Genomic DNA, 23,749 nt, shown 5'->3' on the forward strand with positions numbered 1-23,749 from the left:
TGCTTTTTCTTGCAATTCTGGAACCAGGAACTGATTTTTTTTTTAATTGAGCAAGACCAAGACTAGAATACCACCATACATTTTGCATGGCCCTGGGAACTGACTCCAAGGGCCTCACACATGCGAGGTATGCACTCTACTGGGAAGCCTCCCACCCAGCCCCAGAACTGACTTTCTGTGGCATTGGCACTTTTACACTTTCCTCCAACTTGCTTCCTTCTCCTCTCCACCCTGAAAGGGACGAAGGTGAGTGCCAGTACTCCCAGGAGTCTCCTTTGGCCTGGAGATGGGTGCCGAAGGCCCTGCTCAGGAGGGACTTAGAGGCAGGTGAGAGTCTGCCTGCTGGCTGCCATGTAAAGTGTCTTCGGAGTCTGGGTGGCGGACACTGAGCAGTCTCTGTAGGTGTCCCCAGTCCCTTGAAGGCAGGTGCCACCTCTTCACGCCCTTTTATTGGGTGGCTTGTGGTTTCCAGTTGTGGGGACATGCGTGAAATCTCCTACCTTACATGCTAGGTGTCTGCAGAATTCTCTCACCCCCGACTTGGGTCTTTTTCCACCAGCAGGGATCAGGATCCCAGAGCACACTGGCCCCCAGCCGTCTTCCTACCCAGCTCAAGTTTTATTTTGTGTTTTCCCTGTTCTGTTCTTGTTTCTTCAGTTCTGCCCGGGAGTGCCACTTTCATCTGGCTTAAAATCTTTCAGAGGGCGACATCATCAGCTCCAGGAGAGTTGGAAGGGCCTTCCCAAGCTTGAGCACACCAAGGAGACAGTGAGCCTGAGCTTAGATCTACTTGGGGTGACGACTGTATCTGGGAAGGCTGGGACTGGAGGTGGAGTGGGACACTTTGTTGCCTGTGAGAGGGAGTAGATCTGGGAGGGAACAGGCGAGGCTGACTGACAGAGAGCGTGGAAGCTGGGGACTGCTGTGTCTGTAGCAGGGAGTTGTGGAGAGAGAGACTTGGTACGTGTGACTGAGTTGGCACTGCTGAGCAGCTTGGGTATGATGGCAGTGAATTCTGTCCCCTGGGGTAATGCCAGTCCCCTGGCAGCCCTCCTCCTGAATTCTGACTCTGCTGCTGTTCCCGGCTCGAGCTGAGGTGCTGGGTCTGAGAGCGGATTGGCCAGCCAGAGTCCTTTCGGTTTGCTGGCTCACGCAGGGTGAGGACCCTTTTCAGCTGCCAATCCTCACTGTAGAGGTCGGTGTCTGTGCCCTGGCAGGTTACAGCCTCTCTTGGGCTTGAGAACAGATGGGGCTTAACTGGAAGCAGACTTAAGCCCAAGGGCCCAAATAACGAGATGTCTGTTACATAATTATTCCTAGTCTTGGCTCTTCACTTCTGTCTTCCCTTTATCTTCCGACCACTGTCAAGGATTGTGAGACACTGCTGGTATCACACAGGCCGATCAGGACGAGGGGGGTGGCCTAGCGGGTAGATCACAGCGTCTACACACGTGTGGGGCCCTAAGTTTGGTCTCGGCACCATGATGCCAAAATGTTCTGGTCTCTCCTCTCCTCTCCCCTCTCCTTCCCTCCCCTCCTCTCCTTTTTTTTCTCCTACCTCTCTCTTTCTCTCTCTCTCTCTCTTTCCCTCTCTCTCTCTCATTAAATAAACAAATCGTAAAAAGAAGAACAGTGCTAAATATAACTGTCTGTGTTTAACTTTGATGTTAATGGGCTCATGCTTGGAGAGGAAATTGATCTGAACCTGTGCTCCAGGGGCCTTTCCAGCCCAGCCAGAGAAGGTGAAAACAGGGGGGGAAAGTGGAAGTTACGTCAGGATTAGGGCGGCTGCTGCTTCCACCCTTCCCTGGTCCCATCTGTGTATCTCCAACATTTCCTGTGAAAAGCCAAGGCAAGAAAGAAAACCAAGATACAGCTTTTTAACTGTCAATCAGATAACAATTTTTAAATTTGATTTATTTTTTATTTGGTTTTATTAGTGATTTAATATTGATTTATGAAATTTTAAGATATAGGGGTATAATTCTATACAGTTCCCACCGCCAGAGTTCTGTGCTCCCTCCCCTTCACTGGAACCTAAAATAGTTCTCTCAAGGTCACTGGTATGGGCTGATTCTAGAGCAACCTATCTATATTTATGGTTTTTAATTTTTTTTACCAGAGCACTGATCAGCTCTGGCTCATGGTGGTATGGGGAATTGAACCTGGGACTTTGAAGCTTCAGGCATGAGAGTCTCTTTGCAGAACCATTATGCTGTTGATCCCCACCCTCTATATCTATGTATATAAATAGTTTCCTCCATGTTTTTAAACAGTCCCGCCTTTACTCCCTTTCTAGTTCACCCCTACACCTATTACTACTTCCAAGTATCTGTTCTTTTTTTTTGATAACAATTATTTACTGAATTTTTTTACTTTAATCAGAATTGTGATTAAAATATTATGTAGAACTTATTTTCTGATTCACTGAACTTTATTATCTACTAGGAAAGACACAGTTTTTTAAAAAAAACAATTGGAGGGAGTCAGGCGATAGTGCAGTGGGTTAAGCGCAGGTGGCACGAAGCTCACGGACCGGCGTAAGGATCCTGGTTCGAGCCCCTGGCTCCCCACCTGCAGGGGTTCGCTTCACAGGCGGTGTCTGTCTTTCTCTCCCCATCTCTGTTTTCTTCTCCTCTCTCAATTGTTCTATGTCCTGTCCAATAACAACAGCAATAGCAATGACAACAATATCAATAACAACAAGGACAACAAAAGGGGGAAAATGGCCTCCGGGAGCAGTGAATTCATAGTGTAGGCACCTGAGTCCCAGCAATAACCCTGGAGGCAAAAAAGAAACAAAAAAGGACATATATATATGTATATGTATATGTATATGTATATGTATATGTATATGTATATGTATATGTATATGTATATGTATATGTATATATCTCAAAGTTCTGGATTGAACTTGGTTACTGTGAGAGTGCCTGTAGTTCAGAAACAAGGAGGTTGGTTCTGTCTTGGGGCCCAGGCAGTGGTGCATCTGGTGGAGGGCACACATCGTGGTGGGCAAGGACCTGGGGTTTCCATCCTGGTCCCCCACCTGCAGAGACAAGCAGAAGGTCTGATACCTGCACGATGACTCCACCATTCTTGCCGGCCTTTCTTCTTCTCTCTCTTTCTTAATAAAGACAGAAATGGAGGGGGAAGAGGGTAGAGATGGAAAGACACCAGAATCGCTGTGCGGCTGTGCTTGAAGCTTCCCCTCCCCTGCCGGTGGGCTCTTGAACCTGGGTCCTTGGGCATGATAGCGTGTGCTCACTGGGTGTGCCACCTCCTGGCGCCCTCTCTTTCTCCCTGTGACCAGAACATTGCTTGGGGATGGCAGGGACTGAACCTTGCCTTTTATCTTTCCGTAACTCCATAACTCCTTCCCATTCTTCCTTCTCGATCCTCCCCACTCGTGTCTATCTTGTTGTCTAAATAACTTCCTTTCTTGCTTAAACTCAGACCTGAATAGCACAGAGCACCCCAGAATATCTGTTTTGCCTGTGCTTCCTGTGTGAGGACTGGTGCTCAGGGACCCAGGCAGGAGTTGGGAGTCATTCTGGACCTTTCCGTAAGGGGCCCTGTACGTGGTCACGGCCAGTCATCTTTCAAGTTCCTGTTTTCTATTAAAATAACTTTGTTAGTGTGAAGAGCAAACTTATTAGAGGGATAACAGGAGCATGGAGAGGGCGCAGAAGAGCAAAATAAGTGACTGCCTCTGTAGACAGGAACAGGCTGAAATGGCTGCTGACTGTCCTTCCTTCTGTCTGTTCTCACTGCTCCACACAGCAAGACATACTCTCACAGTGGTTGGAGACCGAAAGAAAGAGATGGGCATCGCCGTTAGTGTCCTCAGAAGCAGTTTGTGAGCCTCCAAATCCCAGTTTAGAATCACCTCTCACAGCTCTGGTTATAACGGGCTGGTGGCTGCTTCTGATGGCTGTGCTTGGAGAAATCCCGAGTCTGGTAAGGAATGAGCGTTTAATAAGAATGACCACGGTTAACTCTCTTGGGAGCACAGACACACACTGTCAGGCTTCACTGTTTTTTGCTGACTCGCTGCCCAATAAGCCGACTTTCCCGTCCAGTCCCTGTGGGCCTTTTCCTTAGAAGGGGGGTGTCCCTCTTCCCCCTCCATTTCTGTCTTTATTAAGAAAGAGAGAGAAGAAGAAAGGCCAGCAAGAATGGTGGAGTCATCGTGCAGATGTCACCTGTATCCTTTTGTCACCTAGGGGACTCATGAGTGACTGACTTCCTTTGCTTGCTCAGTTTTAGAGAGACAGTGTCTCCCAGTTATAGTCCCTAGAATTCCCTGGCTTGTGAGGAAGATGCCCTCTGCTTTCATTCTTTTTTTAAAAAAATTTAAATGTATTTATTTATTGGATAGGGACAGAGATAAATTGAGAGAGGAGGGGGAGATATATATAGAGAGAGACATCTGCAGCCCTGCTTCACTACTTGTGAAGCTTTCCCCCTGCAGGTGGGGGCCGGGGGCTTGAACCTGCGTCCGTGTAGACTGGAATATGTGTGCTCAACCAGGTGCACTACCGCTTGGCCCCTTTCTGCTTTCATTCTGTCCCCTCAGTCAGTCACAGCTCTCGCCAACCAGTTACTCGGGGACCAAACTCTCATGTGGTTGCAGGGCAGGGATCCTGACACTGAGGGCTTTCTAATTCTTCCCTCACCAGAGCTAAGTGATATCCAAGTACCATCTTTGACCTCCCCAGGAATAAAGCTTAGGAATTCCCCCAAATATTATGTCTTACATTCCCAGACTTCTAAACCAGTCCCCTCCTGTTCCTGCCCTCCAGGATACACACACACACACACACACACACACACACACACACACACACACACACACACACACACACACAATATCATGCCTACCACCCAAAATACCAATGTCTCTCCTCTAGGATCTTAAATTGCTCTCATCTCTCTCTCTCTTTCTCTCTTTTTATTACCTCACTCAACTTCTGTGCACTCTGGGGCCACTCCCCCCCCACCCCAATTCCCTTGATTCTTCTAAGGGAATGAACATGTATCAGACCTCTTTTTACACAACAAACCAATTCTGTATAACATGAAACAGGATACATTTAGTCATGCATCGTTAAATAAGGGGCTAGTCATTGCATAATGAAGGGGATGGGTTGATGATGTCATTCCACTATAGGACACGGGGCTTATTTGGTACAACACTCATCTGTGGACCAGAACCATCTTACTTCTTGGATTTTGAAGGGCTTCTACTCCTCTCTTTTCTTGGTTCTTCTCAAAGGATTAGCGAAGTTTCCTATTATAGGAAGCAAGCATGGGTGTATATGTCCCAGAAATGCATGTGGAGCTAAAACACTGCATTCCTACTGTCTAATGTTTCAGTTCGAATAGTCAAACCTGAGTCCTTGCTCATAAGCTGCTATCAGATGACAGCTTTGTACAGAAGGTTAAAGAGCGACAGGAATTCACTTGATAGTTAAAAATATCACTTTGTAATTCTTTTATTTTGCCTCCAGGGTTATTGCTGGGGCTCACAGCCTGCACCACGAATCCACTGCTCCTGGAGGCCATTTTTTCCCCTTTTGTTGCCCTTGTTCTATCATTGTTGTGGTTATTATTGTTGTTGTTGTTGTTGCTGTCGTTGGATAGGACAGAGAGAAATGGAGAGAGGAGGGGAAGACAGAGAGGGGGAGAGAAAGACAGACACCTGCAGACCTGCTTCACCGCCTGTGAAGCGACTCCCCTGCAGATGGGGAGCCGGGGGCTCCAACTGGGATCCTTACGCCGGTCCTTGCGCTTCACGCCACATGCGCTTAGCCCGCTGCGCCGCCGCCTGACTCCCTCACCTTGTAATTCTGATCTTGGTGAGCTATGGCTTGGGGAGATGCCGGGCAAGAATTGTTTGGATTCTTGAACTGCTCCACGTCCTCACTTCTGCCAGAAAGTCAGAGTCCCAAATGTGAAACGCAGGAGGGACCAGGACAGAGCAAGCAGGGATTGGCTTTGTCTTCTTCCTGTGAGCTTGGCTCATCTTAGCCTCCAGTTCCCAGAGCCGACTCCACAGGCTTATAAACGTGGTAGCTTTCCACTTTCCTGTTCTGCAGAGCGACTTAACAGCCTTAGGAGCCAAGCATGTGACCTTACTTTTCTGTCTGCGAGGTCTCTTCTTTCCCCTTTAGTACGCCAGCCTGAAATCTTTGCAGGATTCCATTCACGGGGCTGGCTGACGCTGTCCTGGCAAAAGGCACAGGCTCCCGAGTGCACAGACTCCACTGGGTGGGGAGTGAGCACCAGGAGCGGTGGAGCAGTGCTCTGTGTGTCTTTCTCTGTATGTCTCTGTCCCAGAAAAATAAAAGGGGGGAAAATGCCTTTGGGAGTGGTGGGACCATGCCAGCACTGAGCTCTAGCAATAAGCAGCTGCTAGTATATTTCTGTTTTGTCTACCAGATCAAGAGAAAATTTTCTGAAGTTCAGATAAATTATGTCCCTGGTATTCTTTGATATTTTATTGCACATATATGTGTTTATTTATAAGACACACAATACATATCGCAGATAATATATGTCATGAACATATGAATGCATATTATTCTAAAACCTAAATTATCAGTCATAATAGATAACTTACTATCTGTTGGTGAGGTTTTACATATCTTTTTTTTTTTCCTCCAGGGTTCTTGCTGGGCTCGGTGCCTGCACCATGAATCCACTGCTCCTGGAAGCCGTTTTTTTCCCCTTTTGTTGCCCTTGTTGTAGCCTCGTTGTGGTTATTATTATTGCCATTGTTGATGTTGTTTGTTGTTGGATAGGACAGAGAGAAATGGAGAGAGGAGGGGAAGACAGAGGGGGAGAGAAAGACAGACACCTGCAGACCTGCTTCACCGCCTGTGAAGCGACTCCCCTGCAGGTGGGGAGCCGGGGGCTCGAACCAGGATCCTTATGCCGGTCCTTGTGCTTTGTGCCACGTGCGCTTAACCCACTGTGCCACCGCCTGACCCCCGGTTTTACATATCTTATCTCATATTTTCTACAGTAATTCCTTCACTGAATAAGAGTAACGATGTTTTCTAGCATGACTTGTACTTAATTTCCAGAGATCACTGCTACTTCGTAACATCCTTGCACTTGTCTACCCCATCCTGGAGTTCTGCCTATGATTCTGCTTATTCACTCTTAGTGAATACTTGCTCTGTGTTAAAAAAAAAAGAAAAGAAAAACACTCATGCAGCACACTGGACCTTCAAAGATGAGTAAGAAGTGGTCCCTTTGCTCAGAGGAACTTACATAGGGTCAGAATAGGAACTGAATAGTAGCTTGACAGGATTCAGAGTCAGAAGCGTTCTTGTCCTAAAGGCTATTACAAGGGATACAGAACCCACTCAGGCCAGGGGCCAGGGGATAGAGCAGGCAGGCGGCATCACAGTCTGGCCCAACTGCCCACAGCTTTGCTCTGAGTCCTTTTCCAGGCTGAGAATATTTTCTTGGTTATGTTGTGGTGAAGCTGTTGGGACTGACTGTTCTAATCCTCCCATTTCTTCTTGCACTTCTACTTTGTACCTTCCCTTTCCCCCACCGATTCTGAAGCTTCCTTTAAAAAGAAGGCCAAACTCAAACAGGAATCTTCTGTCATGCTTGTCTCTGGTATCGGCAGTGCTGGGGTATATCCTGGGACCTGCATGCAAGTCCTATATGCTGCTATTGTGCTGTCTCCCTTCAACCAAATTATTTTCTCTATTTCTTTTCTTTTCTTTCTTTCTTTTTCTTTTTCTTCTTTTTTTTTTTTTTGCCTCCAGGGTTATTACTGGAGCTCGGTGCCTGCACTACAAACCCACTGCTCTTGGAGGCCATTTTTCCCACTTTGTTGCCCTTGTTGTTGCACTTGTTGTAGTTGTTATAGTTGTCATAGCTGTTGTTGTTATCGTTGGATAGGACATAGAGAAATGGAGAGAGGAGGGGAAGAGGAAGAGAGAAAAGAGGAAAGAGGAAGAGAGAAAGACAGACACCTGCAGACCTGCTTCACCGCCTTTGAAGGGAGCCCCTTGCAGGTGGGCAGCCAGGGGCCCGAACTGGGATCTTTAAGCTGGTCCTTGTACTTGGCGCCATGTGCCCTTAATCCACTGTGCCACTGTCTGGCTCCCTTAACCAAATTCTTTACCTGAGTCTAGTATGCATGAGAAGCCCTTTCCAGAGGGGTAAACGGTGCTTTTGGAGAGAGTCTAGGATATCCCCTCTTCAGACCAGTCTTTCCTGGACCCAAGACTGGGCATATGTAGTCCAGCGTCAATAAGCTTAAACTTGAGGGACAGTGGTCAGGAGCCTGCAGCACTGAGAGGTTTCAGGATATTCGCCCATATGTGGACACTGTGGTGTGCACTCCAGGAGCTCATCAAGCCACTTTGAACTTTGCATTCAAGGTTGTGAGCTGAGTGAAGGTGAACTCAGAGACTTGTGCTGAGTCCACTCTCAGGAAGATTTCCCACAGCTCTTTGAGCAGCATGGCGCAAGAGAATGACAAGATGATTCCTACACTTTTGCAGTTAAGAGCCTTAAGACACACAGAGGGCGGTGGTGGTTGAGAGATGGGTTGGGAGCAGGTGGGATCAGGATAGAAGTGAGATCCTAGGTGAGTTTCCTGCCACACGATGCCAGGACTTGGGTCTAGACTGGGGGTCGCTCTGTTTTCCCAGGAGGGTGGTGCGAGAACTTGTAGTGGCCAGCTCACTAGCGGCTCTGCCAGATGAGGCTTCCAGGCAGGGGGCTCTGGGACTGCATGTGGAGGGAGGCATTTGTTGTGTTGATTGCTGTTGGTCACCATTTCTCCTTTGGCTCGTTCTGCTTCTATTTCTATTCGTGTCACGCCAGGTTCCCCTGGATTGCTTAACACTGTGGTCTATTTACATAATCATTGTTTTGTTTGAGACCCGCACTGGTTTAATCCCCACTGGTTCGTGTGCTTTTTTTCCTTCTCCCCACCCCCTATCCTGTATACTTCCTCTTCCTGACACTTCCGCCTCAGGAGATATAAAGGACAGGATTTTCTAATGAAGGGAGATTAGATTGACTGCACTGCATCCCCGCTCATCAATAAAGATTGAACTGCGTCCAGCTCAGCCATGAGTCCCTGGTCGTCTGTCTCCCGCCCACAAAGCTAGGCCAGCATTTGGCGCCTGAACAGGGACCGGCAGATTGCAAGCCCCTAGAAGAGCCCCTGAAGAGGCTGCCCGGCCTCAGTGTGCTCACTGTCTTTCTTCTGCTCTGTGAAGGCTGCTGACCACAGACTGGGGCTGGGACTGAGCCCCTGGCAGGACTTTGGCCTTTTTTCCGGGCACTTCGCAGGCCATCTCCTAGTTCCCCTTCCCGCACGGGGCACTGTTCTCTCAACAGTCTGCCTTAGGCAGAAGGCCTCTGCCTCCCACCTTCTCCTCCAGGAAAGGCTGCCTTTTGTTGGTGCCGGTCTTTTCTCTGACCCCAGGTGGATGACTCCGGGACCCCCAGACCAGAGGCTGTGTTGGGCTAGGAGCAGATTCTGTTGCCCTCAGAAAACAAAGCACTTCTGCTACTGTGGAGCCATTCGCTAAGACAGGGTGGCCAGGACCCAGCCGTAGGACTGAGTGACTGCTGTAGGGTGATGCCTTGCAACATCCGAGCTAGAGGAACCCTTGGCTCACTCCAGCATCCCTCTCACTGCATGTGGGAAAAAGCAGAGGCCATGAGGGGAGAAACCCTTGCTTAAGAATTCCCCCGCACACATGGCGCGAAGCACAAGGACCAGTGTAAGGATCTTGGTTCCCCTGCAGGGGAGTCGCTTCACAGGCAGGTCTGCAGGTCTGCAGGTCTGCAGGTCTGCAGGTCTGCAGGTGTCTGTCTTTCCCCCTTTCTGTCTTCCCCTCCTCTCTCCATTTCTCTTTGTCCCATCCAACAACGATGACACCAATAACAGCAACAGTAGTAACTACAACAACAATAAAAATACAAGGGCAACAAAAGGGAAAATAAATAAATTAATTAATTAAAAAAAAGAATTCACCCAATTTCAGGTTCTATACCAGGACCGTGGATCCAGTTTGATGACTTATCCCTACTCTGGGATAAGAACCTATGCTCAAATCTGTTCTCTGACTAGATGGACGTTGTCACTGGAGATTCCTCAGGACCTCCTGTCTGTGGGCACTAGGATAGATTTCCCAGAAGCATCTGCAGTTACAGCTCTTAGTGACAGCGCATTATGGGACCCTCTGGTATACAGAAACAACAGCTGATGTTTCCTCATTTCCTCTGATCCCAAAGTAGGGAGTGACTTTATAAGATTTACTTACTCTGCTCTGTGTTTCCAGTATGGCATGCTGATTTTTAAAAATATTTTTTTATTATCTTTATTTATTTATTGGATAGAGACATCCAGAAATTGAGAGGAAGGGGGAGGCACGGAGAGACACCTGCAGCACTACTTCACCACTTGTGACGCTTTCCCCCTGCAGGTAGAGACTGGGGGCTCGAACCCGGTCCTTGTGCACTGTAACACGTGCGCCACCTCCCGGCCCTGTAATGCTAACTGTGCTTTTAAAGAGACTGGAGGACACTCTAAGTGCTTTTGGTGACCAACTCTAGGACCTGATCATTATATTCATGTATACGTTCTCTGCACTCAGATTCTTTCATTTTATGGAAAGGGAAGGTGTCTGTCTGTTAACATTTTTTTACTTAGTATTGGAGGTGGAATCCAGGAATCCATTCCTGGAGTTCTTGTGGTTTCTATGTGGTGCATGGGGGGTAGAACCCAGAGCTTCATGCTTCAAGGTAGTTACTCTACTGGCTACTGATTTTTGTAGTCTTTTTCTTTTTAAAATCAATTTATTGAGGAAATGTTGATGTATAGGATTGTGGCAGCAGGGGAGAGTTCCATATCTCTCTAAGAAGGATGTCTGCCCTCCTCACCCCCACTCAGCCATCATCCACCGCTAGAGTATTTTTCAGTGACTCCTTTGTCCCCACACATTAGTTGATAGTCCACTCTGGATGAAATATTGGAGTGCACAGGCCTCCAGAGGGTCGTCACTATGGGCCACAGCAGCGGTAGCACGATAGTCACTTTAGAGAGGTCCTTTCGAACTGCTGTGAGCTTGTAGAGTAGCCGATTCAGCCAGGAGATGCAGAACACTGCGTGGACTCAGGTCCCCTGCAGGCCTTAGGACATTGCAGAGATGTGAAACTGAGCAGGGAGGGAGGGAGAAGCACGTGAGGAGAGTAGTGGCGGGGGAAGTGTGGGCTGGTGAGGAAGCCACCAAGGCTTTCAGTTTTTGGGTGGTGGCCATATTAGAGTTATGCGAAGGGCCCAGTGATGGAGCGGTGGCGGAGCCCACAGTCGCCCTGCACAAGGCTGCAGGCTTGAGCCCGAGCTCCCCACCTGCGGGGGCAGACTTCACAAGCAGGGGAAGGGCTGCGGGTGTCTCTCTCCCTCTCTGTCTCCCTTCTCTGTCTCTCTGTCTCCCTCTCAATTTCCCTTCTCCCCTCTTGACTTCTCTCTGCTTCTTTCCATAAACAAACAAGTCAAGAAAACAGTTAATAAAAAATCTTAAAGTTATGAGAGGGGATTGCTGTATTTGAAGCCATCATCATTTCCCCCAGATAGTTGTCTCCAACTTTTTATTTATTTATTTATTTATTTATTTATTTATTTCCCCTTTTTTTGCCCTTTTTTTTTTTATTGTTGTTGTTGTTATTGATGTTGTCATTGTTGGATAGGACAGAGAGAAATGGAGAGAAGGGGGAAGACAGAGAGGGGGAAAGAAAGATGGACACCTGTAGAGTTGCTTCACTGCTTGTGAAATGATCTCTCTGCAGGTGGGGAGCCGGGGGCTTGAACCGGGATTCTTACCTGGTCCTTGTGCTTTGTGCCATGTGTGCTTAACCCACTGCACTACGGCCGACTCCCCAACTTTTTTTAAGGATAGGTAATTAGTATCTATAAAAACATTTTACACCTATAATAATTTTAAGTAAACATATATATGTACATATATTTTAAAGTGGGGACCTTTGCACAGAGGTGAGAGAAAGCGTTTTTGTCTGTGAATAGAGCTGACTAAGAGAGCCTTCTCCTCAGTGGAAGCCAGGCCATTCTGCACCCCAAGCGGCCTGGCAGTGATGCTGGGAGTGGAGGGCATGTGAGTGGGCCCTCTGGTAATGGGAAAGGCTGTAAAACCCTGGAGTGCATCCCTGGAAGAGTGACCTTATGGGGAAAGTTCTGGGAAACAAACCACAGGGAGACTTTACAGGAATTTTTGGTTGAGCCCACAGGCAATGCCCATGAGGAAAAGAGTTGTAATTACAGTTTGTAAGTCTATGAAAAGATACAATGAGTGGCATGAAATAGCTGTTCTAAATTTCTTCCTGCAGGACCAGAAGAAATGGGCCTTTATGCCTTCATTTAGCAGAGATTTATTGAGTGCCAGCTTAAAGCTGACCTCTGTACTAAATTCAGGGAGCATGGTGGTTAGTTAAACACTCAAAATTCCTGCTCCCCAAGGAACTCATCAGTGGGGAGGCTGAGGTGAAGCAAATCACTGCACAAATGCAGTTACAGATGAGGGTAAATGTTCTGAGGGATAGATAAGTCCTCATTTAGATTGGATAGGTTTTTTTTCTCTTTTTTTTTTTTTTTTTTTGCCTCCAGGGTTATCGCTGGGGCTTGGTGCCTGCACTACAAATCCACTGCTCCTAGAGGCCATTTTTCCCATTTTGTTGCTCTTATTGCTGCTATTATTATTGTTGTTGTTATTGCTATTGTTGTTGTTGGATAGGACAGAGAGAAATGGAGAGAGGAGGGGAAGACAGAGAGGGGGAGAGAAAGACAGACACCTGCAGACCTGCTTCACCGCCTGTGAAGCGACTCCCCTGCAGGTGGGGAGCTGGGGGCTCGAACCGGGATCCTTACGCGGGTCCTTGTGCTTTGTGCCACCTGCACTTAACCCGCTGCGCTACCACCCGACCCCTTAGATTGGACAGTTTTAGGAGATGCCTCTCAGGAGGTGAGAGGCCAGATCAGCCAAGGTGGCCAGGAGTCACTTAGGCAAAGACGAGTGTGTCCCAGACAGCCTGGCTCTGGCATTTTGGGGGAGACAAAGAAGCCCCGAGGAGGTGGAGTGCTGCTAGGAGGGAAGGGGTCAGCTGAGGAGTCAGGAGAGGACTGGGCCTTACACCCTGCTGAGTGTTAAGGGTTTATTCTGAGTGCATGGGAATGCCCTCAGCGTGAAGTGACACCATCTGCTGTGAAAAGTGATTCACGGGGGTCAGGCAGTAGCGCAGCTGGTTAAGCGCACGTGGCGCGGAGCTCAAGGACCGGCACAAGGATCCCGGTTTGAGCCCCCAGGTCCCCACCTGCAGGGGAGTCGCTTCACAGGCGGTGAAGCAGGTCTACAGGTGTCTGTCTTTCTCTCCCTCTGTCTTCCCCTCCTCTCTCCATTTCTCTCTGTCCTGTCCAACAATAATAACTACAACAACAATAAAAAAAAAAAGGACAATAAAAGGGAAAATAAATAGTTATTTTTTTTAAAGAAGTCCTTATGCCATAGTGCCCTCTTCTTGGGGAGTTTACTGTTTGTTCTTCCTTTCCTTTCTTCCTTTTCTCCTTCTCCTTCTTCTCCTTCTTCTTCTTTTGTGTGTGTGTGGAGAGAAATAGTTCTTTTCTCAGTGCTTGGTTTAGAAAACTTCTGTCATAACACACACAGTCTCTCTCTCTTCCGGGCCTGTCATCTGCCCAGGGCTGCTCCCTCGCTTCACAGGTGAAAACTGTGTGTCTGGGTGCCCTCCCCAAAGGCCCTTGGCTAGTCAGTGGTGGGTGCTGCCGGGCACTACAGGGCTCCTGACCTTGTCTACACCGGGTGCTCTTGCAAGTCTGCTTGACACACAGAGAAGAGTTGAAAGGCTTATGCAAACTTGTTATTTCCCAGTTCTGTGACCAGGGGCAAGTCATTTTTCCCTCTCTGGAATTTTTTTTTTTCATTATTAGGCCTTCATTGCTTGGGGTCAACTGTTTTTTTTCCCCCAGAGACACACAGGGGAGAAAGAAAGACATCACAATACAGAAACTTGCCCCAGTGCAGTGGGGGTTAGGCTCCAACCTGAGCTGTGCACATGGCAAACCAGGTGCCTTCCTTTCTTGGATTTAAAAAAAAAAATTTAATGTCTTATTTATTATTGTCTAGAGGCAGAGAGAAATTGAAAGGAGAAGATAGAGAGGGAGAGAGATGGAGAGACACCTGCAGTCCGACTTCACCACTCGTGAAGCTTTCCCCCTGCAGGTGGGGACCAGGGGCTTGAACCTGGGTCCTTGCGCTCTGTAATGTGTGCACTTAACCAAGTGCGCCACCACCTGCCCCAGGAATTTTTTTTTTTTTTAAGTTAAATCAATCTGGTAATATCCATTCTAACTGTAAGGTCTAGTGTTGAACAGGTAAGCTGGGCTTGGGGAAGGTTTTTTTTTTTTAAGTTTTTTAAAATATTTATTTTCCCTTTTGTTGTACTTGTTGTTTTATTGTTGTAGTTATTATTGTTCTTGATGTCATCGTTGTTGGATAGGACAGAGAGAAATGGAGACAAGAGGGGAAGACAGAGGGGGAGAGAAAGACAGACACCTGCAGACCTGCTTCACCGCCTGTGAAGCGACTCCCCTGCAGGTGGGGAGCCGGGGGCTCGAACCAGGATCCTTACCAGGTCCTTGTGCTTTGCGCCACCTGCGCTTAACCTGCTGCGCTACTGCCCGGCTCCGTGGGGAAGGCATTTTGGAGCAATGTGAAGAACTGTGAAGCAGGGCCGTTTTCTGTGATAGGGACAGCAGTTGTGATGCCATACTGCACTGATGCTGCCATGGAGAGCTGCGCTGAAAAGGCGCTAGACCCACCTCGCCTTGACTCAGAAAGACTCCTTGCCTTCCCCTAGAAAGCCAGGCTATCTACAAAGTTGTTCTTTTCCAAGACCTGGTGGCAGTGTAGCCTAACGACAAGTACGCTGGAGGGAGTGTGTGGGCTAGCTGGTCTACTCCTCTAGCAGTAGCTGGCTGTTCACTGTGGACTAAACATTCTGTCTCTCTGAGCCTCAGCCTTCCCATCAGTAGCGTGCCGACGCTGTCTGTCCAGTGTATTTCAAGAGTGTAAGAAGCAGACAAGATGAAAAATCACAAAAGAAAGAAAAATCACAAAAGAGACATGGGGGGGGGTCAGGCGGTGGCGCAGCGGGTTGAGCGCACGTGGCGCAAAGCACAAGGACCGGTGTAAGGATCCCAGTTCGAGCCCCTGGCTCCCCACCTGCAGGGGATTCGCTTCACAAGTAGTGAAGCAGGTCTGCAGGTGTCTGTCTTTCTCTCCCCCTCTCTGTCTTCCCCTCCTCTCTCCATTTGTCTCTGTCCTAGCCAACAACAACATGGATAACAGCAATAAAAAACAAGGGCAACAAAAGGGAAAATAAATAAATACATATATGAAATTTAAAAAAGAGAAACGTAAAATGTATGGGGGCAGGTAATAAAGTTTGGGAAGCTGTGGAGAGCAGTGAGACCTGACCAGCTTTGGTGACAGCTAGCATGCAGCCTGGGAAGTGAGGTTCAGGTGTCATGGTTGGTGCTTATGGACCCTGGGCTCCGCAGGACTCATACTGGTCCTGACCTAGTGTCTTTCCTCTCCATTGCAGGAGGACGAGAGACTGTGTGGTGCCAGCACTAGTCCCACAGGCCCCAGTGCTGGTTAAAGCCAGGGCCAGGGCCTGGGCAAGGTGAGCAGAGAGGCCGGTCCAGGCGAGCTCCCGGGAGTGAGTTCATTTCCGGCCCAGCTGCTGCCCGGGGAATCCCAGATGAGCAGACAAGTCAAGACACTGCATCTGGGTCCCCTCCTGGTGCTCAGGACCCAGGGGAAGGGCTGGCTTCCTCTTCCCAGAGCTCCAGCTAGCTTCCTCCCCCTGGCCGGGTCTCTTCCGCCTTATAAAACAGGAGCCACTGGAGGGGAGGAAAACAAAAACACTGGCTGTCTCCGCGCTTCCCTCGGAGCTGCTCTAGCCAGGGCCCGGGAGCAGCCCGGAGTGCTTTCGGACTGGGAGGGAGGGAGGGGAAGGGAGGCAGGAGGAGGAGGAGTGGAATGCATGCAAAACCGGAGCTGATCAAAAGACAGTGCTGTTTCATGGAAGTGTCCCAGAACTGAGAGGGGGAGGGGAGAGGGAGGGGGGAGGGAGGGTGAAGGCAGAGGGAGAGAGAGAGAGAGAGAGAGAGCGAGAGAGAGAGAGAGAGAGAGAGAGAGAGAGAGAGAGAGCGAGCCAGCGCCTGTGAGTGTGTGTGTATTGGCGAGCACCAGGGTGTCCATGACAACTGGCCTGGTCTGCTAGCAGCTCTCACTCGCTCGCTCGCTCACTTGGCTGGAAGGAGAGGGAGCTCCGAGGAAGGTCAGAGGAAGTTGCTGTGGGAAGCCCAGGGCAGGTATCGGAGCTCAAGCGAGTGGACGTGGGGCCCCAGGGCTCCGTAACAGCCGGTGCTGTGAGCCACACTGTGCCGAGCATGGAGTGGGCAGGAAAGCGCCGGGACTCCCAGGTGAGGCCCGCTCTGGCGGGTGGTTGCTCCTTCTCCTGGGCGGCCGGCGAGTCTGCTGGCTCCTCAGGGCTTCTCAGGGCTCGGGCTCAGGAATGATGTCATGCTCTAACAGTTGGATTCTATTAGCTTGGGGAGGAGGGAATCGGCTGGTTTCCTTGACTTTGCAAAGCTAACTGACTTTACTCTTGCTGAGCCTGAGGTGTTTAGACTTCACTAGAGCAATGTTCTTATATTTAGCAAAAAGATTCAGGGTATTTTATAGGAAGAGTCTTTTGTATAGAAAAAAAAAGAAGTTACCACTCCAACAACGTTGTGTTTGTAGCCTTACATGGAAAGGTCAGTGTATTCTGAGTGTCTTTTGGTTTTCCAGCGGACATTATTTTGTCTCTTGGTGCTGCTGTCTGACCCCATTGGGAATGTGGGGGGAGGGGGACTCATGAACTCAGCTGGAGGCTTGTGGTGAGTTCCAGGACCCTCTGTCCTAGGAATGTCTGAACAGATCATTTTTTCTTCTTCCTCTCTCTACCTGGTAACTTGGTAAGAAGCAGATAGTTCTTTTTTGTTAACTGAACCCACCACAGGCTTTCCTAGAAAGATATAAGGGGCAGAAGAGGGAGGGCAAGTGTCTTGGGGTAGGAGTACTTGCAAAGAAGCTTCTCAGCCAGGTGGCTCATAGTGAACGTTCAACAGCAGCTTCTAAGAGCCGAATTACCTCTGGAGGCTTGAGCTGCTGTGCTCGTAGCAAATGGATTCCTTGGGTTAATATTTTAACCACATCTCGGGCATGCAACATCCACAGTGTGTCCTCCTCCTGTGTTTGTTCTGACTGAGGGCAGGGGTGTGTGGCCACTCCATGTGGCCTGGGAAAGGACACCCTTCCCTGAGGCGCTCCTGCTGGGGATGTGGCTGGCGGGTGGGCGGGTGGGCGTGGATGTTCTAGAGGCCGCGAAGCTCCTTGCAGTGGAGACCTCCACATCCTGTCTGGAACTTAGTCCCGAGCGTCAGGGAACTTTGAGGGTGCCTCTGGTTTCTCTGTGGGGTGAAGGGACAGCTGCTACCCTGGCTCTTGGGCTTTTCGTCTTGAACTTTCTGAACAAAATGTCTTTTGTATTCCGGCAAACAATGAGGAGCTTCTGATTAACTTCTGGCCGGCTTGCCAATGAAAGCGCTGGCCGTGTCCCGGGTGCCAGCTCCCTGAATGTATATGCACGCATCAGTGTCACAGTCTGAGGGTCCACAAGGACAGGGACTGCGTCTCAGACGGGCCCGTCTAAAGTCAGGCCTCCTTCATTACACTCCGGGACCTCCCGCTTGGTTGAGACATGTTTGTTGGGTGTGTGTGTGTGTGTGTGTGTGTGTGTGTGTGTGTGAGGAGAAGGCTTCTCTTAGTGAGCCCTTGTGCTTGGCAGTACCTGTCCTTTGTGGATGTGACCTGGGCACCTCAGATTTGCCACCGACATGTAGAAGGGCAGCTAGCAGATGGGTGTTTTTTTGTTTTGGACAAGCAATGCTTGGAGTATGGACACTAGAGTCCAAGGACAAGGGTATTTGCTATCGGGGAGACTCTCACAAGCTCCCTTAACATTTACCTTGAGTGTTGTTGTCTTCTCTTGTCTGGGCCAACTTTTCAGACAGAGACAGAGGGAGGGAGGGGAAGAGAGGAGGAGAGAGACTGAGGGGCTAGAGCACAAAAGCTCACTTCAGTGCTACAGGTTCCTGTGTGTCCTCCTCAAAACAGGTGCACCTCCTGCTGAACTGTCCTAAGGTGTTTGTAGCTGTCAGGTGGAGAGAATGGAGCAGTTACTTAACAGGACCATCAGAAGGAGCAGACAATATCATTTCCATAAAAACTGTCCTAAACGGGGCCGGGTGGTGGTGCACCTGGTTGAGCGCACATGTTACAATGTACAAGGACCCAGGTTCGAGACCCTGGTCCCCACCTGTAGGGGAAATCTTCACAAGTGGTGAAGCAGGGCTGCAGGTGTCTCTCTGTCTCCTTCTCCATCACTCCCTTCCCTCTTGATTTCTGGCTGTCTCTATCCCATGAATAAATAAAGATAATTTAAAAAAAACACTGTATAATGTATGAAGCCCACCGTTCTGGAAAGTCACTTTATCTCGCTGTTCTGCTTTCTCCACTTATAAAGCACCCTCTTCTTTCCTGGCTTTTGTAAATAAAAATGAGAAAACTTAAGAGACTTCTTCAAGATGCTAAGGGCAACAAGCCGAGCTTCCTTTTGGTTGGGGCATTTAATACGAGTGATGGTTACTGGAGATCCCTCAGAGAAGCTTTCCTGAGGTCCGCTGACTCCTGTGTGGAGGAGGGGGATTCCAAGAGCCTGTCTGCTTGCTCAGTGTCCCACAGCCAGCCAGCAGAGACAGTGTCATAGATTTTCCTAGTTGGAAGAGTGGCTACTGGTCACCAGGGCTGGGTCCTTCTTCCTTCTGGGGTCTGCAGAGTTAACCATTTTGAGTAGGTGGCGATCTCTTTTTCTCTCTCTCTCTCTCTCTCTCTGTGTGTGTTCTGGGTTTGAAAAGCAGGCCTCTGATTAGTAGGAAGAATCACTACTCCGAGAAGCCCTTTGGGGGCTGGGTAGTTCTTTCAGGAACCTGTGTGGTTGCCACTTGAGGGGAAACAAGGAAGTGGCAATTTCAAGGGCAGAGATACCTGATATGCTGTGCAGTTGTGCCAAGGACAGAATCTCAGGGGAGGGAGCACGCTGGGGAGGGCAGTGGAGACCCGTCTTCTGCTGAGACTCTGCAGGGCCCATAGCAGACTCTGGGGAGCACAGGGGAGGGTGGGGTACCTCCCAACCCACTGGCAACCTCAGCTTTTGTTGTGGGACAGGGAGAAAGAAATCCTTCCAGCCAGGCATGGGAATGGTGTCCGTGAAGCAGACGTGAGGAAGTCCAGAGCAGAAGGACTTGGAAAAATTATTATATGTATGTTTACAATAACACCCCTTTAAAAAATATTTATTCCTTTTTGTTGCCCTTATTGTTTTATTGTTGTAGTTATTATTGTTGTTGTTATTGATGTCATCCTTGTTGGCTAGGACAGAGAGAAATGGAGAGAGGAGGGAAGACAGACAGGTGGGGAGCCGGGGGCTCGAACCGGGATCCTTACACCAGCCCTTACGCTTTGTGCCACATGTGCTTAACCCGCTGTGCCACCCACCGCCCGACTCCCAACAACACCCCTTCTTACAGGTGAGCCACAGCACAGCGGCCTCCCTGAAGAGCCGTCGCAGTTTAGATGTGGCTGCAGCTGTCCACACTGCTCATCAGTCCAGTTTTCCAGATCTGAGTCACGAGTTGGATCTCTCATTGCTCCTTAAGGATTAAAAAGTAACATTCCTGTTTTCACTCTCTCCTCCCTCCCTTTACTGCCCTTCCCGCATACTTTCAGCCCGGCTCTCTCTCTAAAAAGGAGAATGATCAGATACTCAGGGAAATTGAAACGTTGAAGTACCCTGGAGGACAGGCCAAGGGCATGGTCGGTTCTCCTGGCTCTCCCCCATTCTTGGCTTGAAGGGCTGGTGTACGCAGCTTGGAGGAACACCCCAGTTTGCAGGTAGTGGGGCTGAACTGCTCTCTGGGGACCCAGAGAGGATGTCTCCCATCCTCACGCAGTCTGGTTCTGAGGACTATCTTGGGGGCGTCCACCTGGCACCCGAGGAGGTGGGCAGCGAGCCTGGGTCCTGGGTCTCCTCTCCCTCCAGGCAGGCAGGACTGGGACCCAAAAGTGTGCTTCCCTTCGCTTCTCTGGGCTGTTACCTGTCACCCCGCCCAGGGCGTCCTGATCCTACTCTGGGGCCTGGGAGGGTTTGCTGTGGCAGCCGGCAAGAGAAGTCAAGAGAACACATACTGGAGCCTTGCAGAGGCCCTACAGAGCTCTGACCCACCCACCCCCTCCCTGCCTCCGCTTGGGAGAGGATGTTTAGAGCAGACGGGGAAGGGGAAGGGGACTCTGCCAGTAGATAATTGAGCTCTTTGAGTCATTGGAACCATGGAAAGTAGAGAAGGGGCAGGAGGGCATGAAACAAACAAACAAAAAAGACCATCTGGCAGAGTCTGCGGAGAATGGCCTCACAGCCTGTGGGAAAACTTGCGCTAGTGAGGGAGTTCCTTCTTCTGGGGTGGGGGAGGAGCTGTGGGCCTGTCTCAGGCAAGTAGCCAGGGTGAAGTGCTGGGTGCTCCTGTCAGAGGGTGCTACACTAGGGGCCTGCTTTTAGCCAGAAACCCTAGAAAATGTGTGTGTGTGTGTGTGTGTGTGTGTGTGTGCGCGCGCGCGTGTGCGCACTGAGGCGAGAGGAGAGTGTGGATGGAACCTAGACTAATTCCACGCTCACCTAAATACTGCCCTATGTTAGGCTGTGCTGTCTTTGTGAAGGATGATAGTTAAGATGCGAAGCTCTTTGGCTCTTAGCCAAAGCTGACCTGCCCCTGGGGCTGGCCGTAAAACCACCTTAATTCTCCAAAGACCCAGACTTTTGTGCAACTTGTCACTGATAGTGTCTGTGAAGAGGAGATTGACCAGAATGAAGGACTTTGGGAAAATCGAGATAATCCGAAGGATTGAGGGAGGAGATGAGATCTGAAGCAGATGAGAAGAAACTAGGGGAGAGGTCCTGGGCTGTGGGCTGTGGGCTGGGAGAAGCCAGCTCAGGGGCGGCAGGGCAGGAAGAGGCAGGGTCCCTGCACTGACTTTCTGTTTTAACAGAAGCCTGCTCTGCCCACAGGGGCTCCAGGAGACGGTCTCATGTGGGTCCTGACAGGCACCGGGAGGTGGGGTTTTCTGGTGTTAGGACTCGCACCCCAATTATCCACGCTTAGAGGGGGGTTCTGGAGCCTGGCACAGCCTCTACTGGTCTGTTTACCCACTGAATCAGTGAAAACAGGGCCTCTGGGCCAAGAGCTAAGGTGTCCACATACGTCATGTCGGACGCTGTCCTGTGCTGCCGTGTGAGCCTGTCTGAGAGATCAGGAGCAGAAACACCAAGTGATGCTGGGCAGTGCTGTACCCGGTTAAGCACACGTAGGACTAAGTGCAAGCACTTGGGTTCGAGCCCCATCTGCAGGGGGAAACTTCACCAGCTGCAAAGCAGGTCTTCAGGTGTCTGTCTTCCTCTCTTCCTGTTTCCCTCTTTCCTCTCCCCCCTCAGTTTCTCTCTGTCCTATCCGATAAAATGGAAAAAAATGGCTGCCAGGAGCAGTGGATTCACAGTGCCCGCATGGAGCCCCAGCGATAACCCTGGGGGCAAAACAGACAGACAGACAAACAAACAAACACTAACCTCCTGGCTGAAGTTTGGGTTTTGATGGTGAGGTTAATGGCTGGTGACTGGCTCATGTTTGTGGCTGGGAAGAGGGCTGGCCTGTTAGTCCAGCTCTGAGACTGATCTGAATCCCTGTGTGCACGGTGGTGGAAGAGAGCCAGCAAGAGGACTGGACGCACGAAGGGTTCTAGGCCTGTGCAAAGTGTCAGCGGGGGCTGGGGCAGGGGAGGGGGAGTCCTGGGGGAGGGGACGTCGGGAAGGTCACCTAAAGTCAGCTATGCGACTGGTTTCAGACCTCTTTAACGCTGTGGGGAACTGGATTCCGTGCCCCTTTCTGTCTTGGAATGTAGATTCTCTTCTGGGGCTTTGGTAACTGAATTTTATATAGATTTCTTTTGCTTTGTCACATCTTACTTGTTTCACAAGAGAGGAGGTGAGAGGAGTCAGACAACCACTTTGCTCCACGTGGCGCCCCTGCCCCTTGCTGCCTGTGCTGACTGCTTTGGCGTAGCTGCTGGCAACCTCCACCAGGGCCGCCTCACTGCTCTGGGCTGCCTTGTAAAGGTGATGGCAGAAGGACGTGGAGAGACGCCGCAGCACTGACGCTTCCTTCAGTGGCATAGCTCTCTCATATGGTGTGTCAGACCAGGGCTGTGGGCACAGCAAGACAGCTGTCCTAATGGGTGATATGTCTTGCCAACTTCTAAGTTATTTCTAAACGAATCAACCTGTAATATGTCTGGTCAACCAGTAGTGACTCTTAAACTACTCAAGCTTAATGTTCTTAAACTACAGGTAGCTAGCTGCCTTAGGGCAGCCCCGACGGAACCATCTGTACTTGTTTGAGTAGGTTCCGTGCCACGTAGTGGTAGTGGTAGTGCAGTGGTTATGGCTGGACCTCAAGGGTGATCAAACCTAGTTTTAGAAGCTGACATCGTTTACCAGCTAGCTGTGTGGCAGACGGTGCGCAAGCTGCTTGTTCTTGCTGAGCCCTTTCTGTGAGGTATCTGCAAGATGGATATGATATCTTCAGCTTGTTAGAGCTGTGGGGAAGATAAGATGAAATGATACATCTAAAATGTCTCTGTCTGGCACACAGCAGATACTCAGTGCTCTCCGTTATCCTGCTCAACTTAGTCACATTTTGGAGCCTCAGGCATGAGAGTCTCTTTGCATAACCATTATGCTATCCCCTCCCCTTCCTTAGTCACATTTTGAATAGTAAGGTTGGACTTTTTATGCACAAGAAAGTCAAGCCAGACTGCTACCTTACAAGAAGCTTTTATTTCTCACTTTATTCATCTGTTAAGATGCCCCTAAGAGTGTCTAAGATCTTCTTGGTCCTTCTCAATCCAGCTTTACAGCACAGACTTAACTTCTATCAGATGCTTACCCTCCCCTGTCAAAAGAGACTGCTTTCTCAGCCTCTGTGGAGAGCAGTCTGGAGAACTCTCAGAAGACTAGAAATGGACCTAACCTATGACCCTGCAATTCCTCTCCTGGGGATATATCCTAAGGAACCCAACACATCCATCCAAAAAGATCTGTGTGCACATATGTTCTTGGCAGCACAATTTGTAATAGCCAAAACCTGGAAGCCACCCAGGTGTCTAACAACAGATGAGTGGATGAGCAAGTTGTGGTATATGTACACAATGGAATACTACTCAGCTGTAAAAAATGGTGACTTCACCATTTTCAGCCGATCTTGGATGGACCTTGAAGAAATCATGTTGAGTGAAATAAGTCAGAAACAGAAGGATGAATATGGGATGGTCTCATTCTCAGGCAGAAGCTGAAAAACAAGATCAGAAAAGAAAACCCAAGTAGAACCTGAAATGGAATTGGCGTATCGCACCAAAGTAAAAGACTCTGGGGTGGGTGGGTGGGTGGGGAAAATACA

At 49.5% G+C, this 23,749-nt stretch overlaps 1 protein-coding gene across 5 annotated transcripts in view; it reads left to right on the forward strand.

Moving 5' to 3' along the window:
* Nucleotides 1–23,749, forward strand: part of DENND2B (DENN domain containing 2B) — a 221,588-nt gene that overhangs the window by 77,160 nt on the left and 120,679 nt on the right. Inside the window, exon 1 of one of the 5 annotated variants that reach the window (XM_060177217.1) lies at nucleotides 16,250–16,567. The exons of the other annotated variants lie outside the window; for them this stretch is intronic. The gene's annotated coding sequence lies outside the window, so the exon portion shown is untranslated. Of the gene's footprint in view, nucleotides 1–16,249; nucleotides 16,568–23,749 lie in introns of those variants that run through there. 5 annotated transcript variants of the gene reach the window in all.

The sequence above is a fragment of the Erinaceus europaeus genome, chromosome 17 (genome assembly GCF_950295315.1).
Source record: "Erinaceus europaeus chromosome 17, mEriEur2.1, whole genome shotgun sequence".
NCBI classification, from domain to species: Eukaryota; Metazoa; Chordata; class Mammalia; order Eulipotyphla; family Erinaceidae; genus Erinaceus; species Erinaceus europaeus.